Here is a 10,384-nt window from a genome sequence, read left to right on the forward strand (position 1 = left end):
TTCTCCAGCAGCCACAAAGACCATTTACAACATTTAAGGAAGGTCTTCCTAAAGTGCAGACAGTTTGGAATCTCAGTAAACCCAAAGAAGTCACAGTTTGCTCTAGAAGAAGGCAAACTTCTAGGACATATTGTTTCTGCTGAAGGTGTGAAGATTGATCCAACAAGGGTTCAAGCCATTCAGACATTGTCCATCCCAAGGTCAAAGAGGGACATTCAATCCTTCTTGGGTAAGATTAACTTTGTAAGGAGGTTCATTCCAAACTTTGCAGAGCTAGTAAAGAACATCACTTCCATGCTGAAGAAAGGATCAGAAATAAAATGGACAGTTGCTTCAAGAAGCTCTTTTGAAGCCATCAAGCAAGCTATCATGGAAGCTCCCACTCTAATCAACCCAGATTACACTAAGGAGTTTTTCATCTTCTCTTTTGCCTCTTATGATACACTTTCATTAGTTCTGTTGTAGAAGAATGATGAAGGCATGGAGCACCTTGTGGCCTTTTTCAACAAAACTCTAAGGGATGCTGAACTAAGGTATGATCTTATTGAAAAACAAGACTATGCTCTCATTGAATCTTTAAAAGCATTCCGAATTTATATTTTGCATTCCAAAAATTTGCATATGTACCTTGAGCCTCAGTAAAGGATATCTTAACTCAGCCAAATATTAATGGAAATAGGGCAAAATGGATTGCAAAATTCATAGAATTTGACATAGAGGTGAAGCCCACTAAGCTTGTCAAAGGCCAGGGTCTGGCTAAACTTATGGCTGAAGAAAATTGCAGCTTGTTAGACATAAATTCCATGAGTTTAAATTCAGATGATGAGCAGATAGAGGGAGCAATAGAAGACCGAAGGCAGAATCAGTCTTTGGCTGAAAATCTGGCCACATGTGAATGGTATTACAACATAGTTCATTTTTTGCAAAAGCTAGAAGTCCCTCTAGGGCTTAGCTCAAGTCAAGCTCGTGCCATTAAACTAAGATCAGAAAAATTCTGCATTAATAAGAATTTGCTTTATTGGAAAGACCCATCAGGAATCCTCTTGAGATGTCTGGATAAAGAATAATCTGTGGAGGTCATTTACCAGCTCCATTCTAGCATATTTGGAGGGCATCACTATTGGAAAACCACAGCTCACAAAATCTTGAGGGCTGGATATTATTGGCCTACTCTGTTCTCGGATGTGTTTTCCTTTGTAAAAGCTTGTGACAAGTGCCAGAGGTTTGTAGGAAGACAACAGCTAAAATCTCTGCCTTTAAAGCCAATACATGTAAATGGTCCTTTCCAACAGTGGGGCTTGGACTTTATAGGTGAGATCAACCCACAGTCCAGTGGCCAACACAAATGGATCTTAGTAGCCACTGATTATTTCACCAAGTGGATTGAGGCTATACCCACTAAGAATGCCAATCATCAAGTTGTCATAAAGTTCTTAAATGATAATATTTTCACTAGATTTGGTTGCCCAACCAAACTAGTCACTGATAATGCAACAACTTTCAAAGCAAAAGAATTGGTGGACATGATTAAATCCATGGGTATCCAAGTGGTGCATTCTACCTCATATTATCCTCAAAGAAATGGCCTAGAAGATCATCTAACAAAAGTCTGATAAGGGTCATCAAAAAGCTGTTAGAGGACAACAAAAAGAGTTGGGATTCCAAGCTGAAATTTGCACTATGGGCTGATAGAGTTACCATCAAAAAATCCATAGGGAATTCTCCATTCAAACTAGTTTATGGCACTGATGCTGTTTTCCCTATCCAGTTGATTCTCCTTGTGGATAAATTCTTGTAAGAAGAACAAGAGGGAGGGAATGACATGGTAATAAGAATGAATAATCTGGTTGAATTACAGCAGATAAGAGAGCAGCTGGTTGAGAAATCAAAGGCTCATTAGAAGGCAATCAAAGAAACCTTTGACAGGAAGACAAAAGTGGACAATTTCCAAGTTGGTGATTGGGTGCTTAAATGGGATGCGTTTAAGGAAAAGAGAGGTAATCATGGCAAGTTTGACTCCCTTATGGATAGGTCCTTTTGTCATCGCTCAAGTTCAGCAGAACAATACATTCATTTTGCACAGTCTGGAAGGAGGAGATACTTTTTTTTTTAACACGATCGGATACTTTTCTATTATAAAAAACTGCTAGTAGCAAGTGCTGTTATAGAGAGTGAAAGAGGAAGAAGAAGAGAAGTCCAAAATGGGTGCGCAGACCCTGACTTCTTGGGAGTAAACTTGAAAAGGATAGATTGAAATAAGAAGCGGCTGTATTGCCTTACAAAGAGACCTGCGAGTAAGCAAAATTTACTAGACATTTGACTGATTACCAGAACTGATTGACCGAGTCTTCGATCTGAGGTTCCTTCTTGATGCTTGCTCTGGTTGATGCCTCAGCCTGCATGGTCTGAGTGATATTTTTGATGTGAGATATGGCCTCTTCCATGTGATTACATTTTTCTTTTAGGCTCTCGATCTCGGCTCCTTGTTTTTCCATTTTCTTTCTCTTGGATCTACTATCTGCCTGAAAATCTTCTTTGAGTTCATTGAAATGTTTAATGAACCTGGCTATCATGAAGCAATGCTGTTTGCAGAGCGTGCAGGTGTTGTTGCCAAGCACACGGTCCAGCGGGTTCTCAGGTTGGTCTCTGCCTTCCTGATTCACGTTCTGCATTCTGTTTTCTGAAGTCTCTGCCATGGCTAGGGAGCTAAAAGAGAAGAGGATACTGGCCGGGAGGGCAGGGGAAAAGGGATAAGAAGGGACAGAAGATGGGGAAGGGAAGTGGTTAACGCCGAGGGAGCTGACCACGGGATCTAAGCAAGAAGAATGCGCAGGGATGATTGGGGCAGCCGTGGAGGAGAAGAGAGACAACGACAAATAAACCTGAAGATAACAAAATTTATACCTGAATACTTTAGAGGGGAAGCGCGCTTCTATGATGCTCAGGGAACTGCCTCGCCTGCTGCAGAGCTTCTGGGACCGATTGTATGTAGAAGGGTCTCTGATCTCCAGGAGGAAGACAATCGAAATACTGAGGCGCACAAAATTGTGAGGATTGGGGGGGTATAAATCAGAGTGGAGGTGGAAGGGGGCGATGGGAGTGATGTGAAGATGTGGATTTGCACTGGATGAAGATCAGGGGAAGGATTTTTGTCGTAGTTTATAAAGATCTTGAATTGACTGATGTCAGGAGGTAGCTTAGTTAAGTCACGGGAATATTGAGAGATACGGGTCCTGTTTGCATACCAGTGCCTTCGGGTGAGGCTCATTGCAGGGGGAGGAGCTTGGTTCGAGGCGGGACGGATTACTTGCAGCGTAATTGAGTGTGGCTTGAGATCACGAGAAGGATTGCAGAGAATGATTGCGTCAGGATTTAAAGAGGAGTTGATTAGACTTGTCTGAGGATTTGACTGACCACTGGATTGATTACGGGATTGCTTTGCCATATATGAGCTCGTTCTCCTTGACTTGACCGATCTGCCTGGATGTTGCCATGGAGGCGAAGTGATATGCTTCCTTATTATTATCTCTTAGAACATGTTTGAATAGTGTATCCCCCAATTCCTGTAGATTGTCTAAAATTCTGGTTTTTACGTTGTTTAGAACCTCTTTTTTGAACTGTGTCCCCGACACCATGGCTGCGATAACAATGGTCGAATCTCCAATTATTATAGGATTCCTAAGTTTTAACCTGTTCAAAATGGCGGTACCTAGATAGAGACTGTATGCTTCTGCCAAATTGTTGGACATTTGCCCCAATCCCCATTCAGAGCTCACTAAGGTCTTCCCTTGGCTATCCTTTATGATACCCCCGGCTCCTGCTTTCCCTGGGTTGTTCTTGGAGGCACCATCGAAGAACAAAGTGTGGCGTTTTTGGTCAAGGATCCACTGGCTTACTTCTTCCGTTGTGCCCTTGATCTTCCATTGAGTTCTTCTCATGCTGCCTTTGGGATAATCCGAGCATACTTTGCTGAATTTGATATGGAATTTGCTGAGCCATTCCTCCTCTTCTTTGTGCCAGTTGGTTCGCTCTGGGGGAGCTGCTAAATTTGCGCTTACTGTTTCAGAGATGAGGGCAATTGTTTTGGCCATAATTCGGGCAGGATTGGGCTTTTTGTCGTTGAAGATACAGTTATTCCTGGCAAGCCATATTTGCCAGCAAAGAGTGGCTGGGATGCATTTCCAAACTCAGGTTATGATGCCTTTGCCTTTCTTGGAGAAGGGGTAAAGTCTTGCCCATTTTTTTTGCAGGGATGGAAGCTGATTATTTGTTTCTTCGATTTCCAAAGGGTTGGTCATCTGTTTCCAGTAGCTTTGGGCAAGAGGGCATTGGAAGAACAAGTGGTTACTACTCTCCCCCTCAGTTCGACAGAAACAACAAGCTGAAGGCCCTACGATGCCTCTTTTCCTTAAGTTTTCAGCTGTGAGCACTTTACCTTTGAGGAGAGTCCAGTTGAAATGCTTGACCTTGGGAATGCATTCTGTTTTCCAAACCGTTGTGGAAAGATTCCAGTTCTCTATTGGATTGAGAGTCTGGAGAAATTTGTATCCATCTCTGACCGTGAATTTACCTCCACTTGGTTCCCATATATACCTGTCAACAGCCCCTAAATTGGTAGGAGCGGCGCCTGAGAGAGAGGCCTTGAGGTTAAGCCACAAATATTCAATATCTATGGGAGGCTTTATATCCTTCCAGCCCTGCCAAACATTGTGCTCCCAGGTGGAGATATCGTAGAAGGTGTGTAAGTTTTTTGTTTCCATCCAAATCTGCAAGGGCCTGAGATTTTGGATGAGGTTTCTCGGTTTTGTGCCCATGATTTTATCCTTCCATATATTAATATCCTTGCCACTGCCAGGCACTTTGGATATGTTGTCCCTGAACTGAGGGAGGACCTTTTTAATGAGCTTCCAGACTGAGGTGCAAGGCCTCTCAGCAATTGTTTCTGAGAGAAGATTTGAGATTGATCCATTGAGGTATTTCTTTGATAGCACATCCACCCACCAAGCGCCTTTGTCAGTGAGTAATCTCCAGATCAGTTTGAGTCCCATGGCGCGGTTGGAGAGGCTTGGAATTTTTATGGCTAGGCCTCCCTTTTCATAAGGAAGAATGACCTGCTCCCATTTGACTAAACTGAATTTTTTTGAGTCTTGCCTCCCCCCTTGCCACAGGAAACTTCTCATGAGCAGTTCCATATGCTTGTGAATACTAGCTGGAGCCAAGGTGTCCGCATACTGATAGATGGGGAGGGCCGAAAGGATTGCCTTTATTAAGGTTGATTTGCCCGCTAGGTTGAGCCAAGAAACTCCCCAGCTCAGAAGTAAGCCTCTCATTTTTTCAATATGATTGGTCCAGATCTCTGCCTTGATTGTTGCTTTGGCTAAAGGCAAGCCAAGGTATGAAAAATAACTCCAATTTCCTTGAATTGGAATGTCCAGGATATTGGAGATTCTTTTCTTGATTTGGTCGGGGACATTCCAAGTGTAAATCTTGCATTTTTTGTTGTTCAATATTCCTCCTGAGGCATCTAGGAAGGCGTTCAGGACGTTCTTAAATCTTTTGGCCATTATGCTTGAGGCACCCCCGATGAGGAGGGTGTCATCCGCAAAGAGAGAGTGATTGATCTCTTTAGTCCCTCTTTCTATGCCAATTCCAGTGATCAGTTTTTGTTTGCGGAGTTTTTCCAGTTGAGCGCTCAAAGTTTCTGCCATGATGATGTACAAGAACGGGGAGAGTGGACAGCCTTGCCTCAACCCCCGGGTGCTTCTGAAGGATCTGCTCGGGCGACCATTAATCAGAGGGGCAGTCCATGGATTGGAAATGCAACCAAAAATGATATTTATGAAATTGTTTGAGATCCCAAATTTTTTGAGGACAACTGATAGGAAATGATGATCGACTCTATCGAAGGCATTTGCCATGTCTAGTTTAATTATCATGCCTCTTTCTTCTCTGCTGATACTGCTGTGAATTGCCTCTTGGATGAGGATGACATTGTCAGTGATCTGCCTGTGGGGGACAAAACCTCCTTGGTTCTCAGAGATAAGATGGGGGAGAAGCTTTTTTAGTCTGTTGGCTAGGATTTTGGTTACAATCTTGTAAGAGACATTGCAAAGGGAAATTGGTCTAAAGCGTTCAAAGGAACGGGGATTAGGGTCCTTGGGGATAAGAGCAAGGTGGGAGGATTTAGTGTTGTCTCCCATCTTGAAGTTTTTGAAGACATTCTTGACCATCCTTACAAAATATTTCTTAATGGTATTCCAATGATTTCGAAAGAAGGCCACCGTGAATTCATCTGGCCCCGGGGCTTTATCCTGTTGCATGCTAAAAGCTGCGAGTCTGATTTCTTCTTTTGTGATCTCCTGATCTAGCTCTTGGTTTTGAAGGTCGGAGATTTTGTTCTCCACCACACTGAGAAAGTCTGAGCTGTCCGATTGCTGAGGGGCTGCTGTTAGAAGGGAGTTGAAGTGGTTGAAAGCTGCCTCTTTGATTTCTTCCTGTTCATTGATCTCTCTCCCATCGACCACTATTTTGTCTATCTGATTTCTTGCATGCCTGAGATTTATACTATGGAAGAAGGATGTATTTTTGTCTCCAGCCTTTAACCATAAGCATCTTGATTTCTGTCTATGGTCTTCTTCCTCAAGTCTGTTTTGCTTGTATAATTCTCTGTACATTGCGTTTTCATGGTTTATGTCTTCAGCTGTAGGCTGACTGTTTTCTTTTTCTTTGTTCCACTGTTCCATCTGCTCTTTAAGATCCTCCTTTTTCTTCTTTTCCATTGAAGCATTTTCCTTGCCCACTTTTTAATGACTGTTCTCAGGTTTTTTAGTTTGGTTTCCCAGACATAGCTTGGGGATCCCACAACTTCCTTTGCCCACTGAGTTTGAATGAGAGAACTGAATTTTTCATTCTGGTCCCACGATTTGTTGTATTTGAATGGGAGAGGTCCCAGATTTCTCCCTTTTTCCATAAACAACACCATAGGTTTATGGTCAGAGGCCGAAGCCTGAATTATTTTGCTTTTGATGAGAGCGTGGCTTGCTGCTATTCCTTCTTGTATTAGAAATCTGTCGAGCCTTTCTTTTATGTTGTGACTGCCTGTTCTTTTATTACTCCATGTATATTTCCCGTTGCAGAGAGGGATGTCGATAAGGTTGTGAGTCTGGATTATGACTTCCAGCGCTTCTCTAGAAGGGTTCGAATGAAAATTTCCTCCAAACTTTTCATCCGTGTTTCTTATGAGGTTTAAGTCTCCTCCCAGGATTATGTTCCTATCCGGAGGGGCTAGTAGATCAGAGGATAAAGAGTCCCAGCAAGATGCTTTGTCCCGGTAGTGATTAGGTGCGTAGATGTTGTAAATGCTGAAGACTTCTTGTGAGACTTTGTTTCTGAGATCGGATTTGATCCACCAGTTGCAGGACTAAAGGTTGGTGGGGGTCCATTTATTTTTGTTCCAGAGTGTTCCTATGCCTCCTGAGGCGCCTTCTTAGCCTGCAGAGAAACCTTCATAATTTTTGAATCTTTTTATTTGGTTTTGGAAATCTTGGTCTGATAACTTGATCTCCTGGATGAGGAAAATTTCTGGTTGCTCCTGGCTTATTAGGTCGCGGACTGCGTTTATTTTTGGGGAGGAGCCCATCCCCCTACAGTTCCAAGAGAGCAGATTCATCATTTCCCAGACTTTGGATGAGTCCCAATCCTCTCCTTTGATTTTTCTCCACTTCCTTTTTGCTTATCTAGGTAGGAATCCATTGGTTGCTGTGCTCCAGTTGCCATATCTTTCACTGCTGCCTCATCTCTGAGCTCTTTATTTGATTTTCTGCCTACTTTTCTTAGCGGGTCTGACGGAATGTTGGCTTCTTTCATTTTGTTTCTGGTGAGAATTCTCTCTATAGTCGGAGGGGGGGAGGGAGGAGGGATTGAGGGCGAGGAGATCACAGCGAGTGTGGTTTGGTGGGATGGAGGGGGGGAGGGGAGGTTTTCGACATCCAGTGATTTGAAAGGATTGGAAGAGGATGGGAAGGATGGAGTGGAGCTGGGAGGAGGGGGAGGAGGAGGAGGGAGGTTTCCAGAAGTGGGTTTTGAGGATGTCCCTTGGTTGACTGTGGGTTTTTTTCTCTTGACTTGTTCCCAGTGACCTTCTGATTGTTCTTCATTTTCAGTGGGTTCATTTATTTTTAACTTGCTACATCTATTTGCAAAATGTCCATATTCGTGACATACCTTGCATTTGAAGGGGAGCTGTTCGTAGTCAAGTTGTTGGATGTGCGTCCATTAGTCGACTTTAATCTTAATGGCTTCCGGCAGGCCTTTCCCGAGGTCTACTTCAACGCAAATCCTGGCGCATGCATGCATGTTCTCCCTTGGCTCAGATCTGTCAATGAATTTGCCTACTGCATTCCCTATTGCCTTGACTGATTCGTCCCCCCAGCAGTGGAGCGGAAGATGTGGGAGGCGGACCCAGACCGGGACTACGTTTGGGATGTCCATTTCCGGATCAAAGTCTGGAGTCCATCTGTTTAGGTAGAGGCCTCTTGAATCCATAAAGTAAGGCCCATTTCTGAATATGAGGTTCCTGTCTTCCTTGGATTCGAATATGAAGGTGTAATAGCCCCTTCCGCAGAATCTGATAGCGTTTTTCCCTTGGATCATGGCGTTCCAGTTGCGCTCCACCCATTTCTGCATTGTTCTTGGAGATGGCCATAGACCTGTGAACTGTCCAACCAGGCCTCTTTCAGCGAGTGTTATTGCCGATTTTCGTGGAAGGGATGGAGGGAGAGAGACCTCAGGTATTTCATCGAGACGCTTGATAAACTTCGATTCAGAGGGTCGCGGTCTTGATGCAGCTCTCTCAGTAAGCAAAGAGGCGAAAAGAACGTCATAGTTTTCAGGGTCCGGAGGGGTGGGGGTGGCGTTCCCAACCATTTAGAATTGCGAAGCCAGGATGAAAGAAACAAAGTCGCAGGGGCCCCAGAGCAGCACCGGCAGGAGGCCCGTGTCAGGAGCAAGCAGATGGGAGGGCAGGGGCTGTCGGCAGCCCTGCCAGTCAAGCCTGGGGGGCAGAACCAGGCGAGGGCGGGAGGAAGTTTGAAACGTGCGCGCAGCTCAGAAGGAGGAGATACTTTTGGTAGCCCAGTAAATGGGCGGTTCTTGAAACTTTATTTCATTTAAGGCCTTAAAGCCTTGGTATTGTAAATATGTATTTCTTTCAGTTTTTATTTTTATGCTAAAAAGACTCCATGCCCAATGCAACACTAGGAGGAAGATTTAATTTTGGTTTTACAGGAAAGGCATTGATCTATGGTTCTTGAAACCTTACAAGAAGGATTTCATCCCCAGAAGGAGCCAGTGTCATCCTTGAAGGCAAATGGCCCAAAAATGGATCCAAATATGCTCCAAAGCCTCCAAAATTGCTTAAAAAAGATGCCAATGGATCCATTAATGCTCTAGAAATCTTCAATTTATGCTTAAAGACTGTTCCAAGTCAAAATGGTTGCAGGAGGAAAGCCCTTGGAAGGGCTGAAAATCACTATCGGGAGGCAAAAACCAAAGGAAAACAGTGAAAAACCCACAAGGGCAGGCTTGAACAGTCATCGCACAACCACTGTTAGATCTAGTCGATCAACGACCAAGATCTAGGCGACAAATCACATATCGGCTAGGCAGAGGTGACAGGCTTAAAGCGGGTGCATGACACTGTCGATTAGCGATCGCCAATGATCGGATCAGCGGGGAGCTATGTTATCTATATATATATATATATATATATATATATATATATATATATATATATATATATATATATATATATATCTATCTATATATAAGGCTCGGGGAATGAGCGATCAACGATTGCGATCAGATCGCATCGCTGTATCGCATTGGCGTACTACCATGGGGCGGGACCTCCGCACATACATACAGGCGACTCGAAGGGCCGGACCCGACGGCATTATGGCTGGGAATGTATATATTTTGAGATCCGCGGAGGGCCATTTTCAATGGTTTTTGATGTATTTTCGTTGTATAAATGAAATACAAAAGGAAGCTGGGTCTGCGATATGCGATGAGACCCGAAACCGAAAGGGTCCGGGAAGCAAAATATATAATATTTAAGATCCGCACTTAAGCCATTTTCAAATGCATTTTGCTATATTTTCGTTATATAATGAAAATTACAAAGGAAGCCTGGCACCGCCGATAGTGATAAAGCTCAGACCCGAAAGGATCTGGGAAGTGAAATAGATGACATTTGAGATCCGCAAGAGGGCCGTTTTCAATGTATTTCGCATATTTTTATGGTTTAACAAAATACACAGGATAGGGCCGAATGCGACTTGTGATAACCCTAAGGGCGGACCCGATGGGTAAATAAACCATTTTT

The sequence above is a fragment of the Pinus tabuliformis genome, chromosome 5_2 (genome assembly GCF_031772625.1).
Source record: "Pinus tabuliformis cultivar Carrire ecotype Pingquan chromosome 5_2, CPIR1, whole genome shotgun sequence".
NCBI lineage: Eukaryota > Viridiplantae > Streptophyta > Pinopsida > Pinales > Pinaceae > Pinus > Pinus tabuliformis.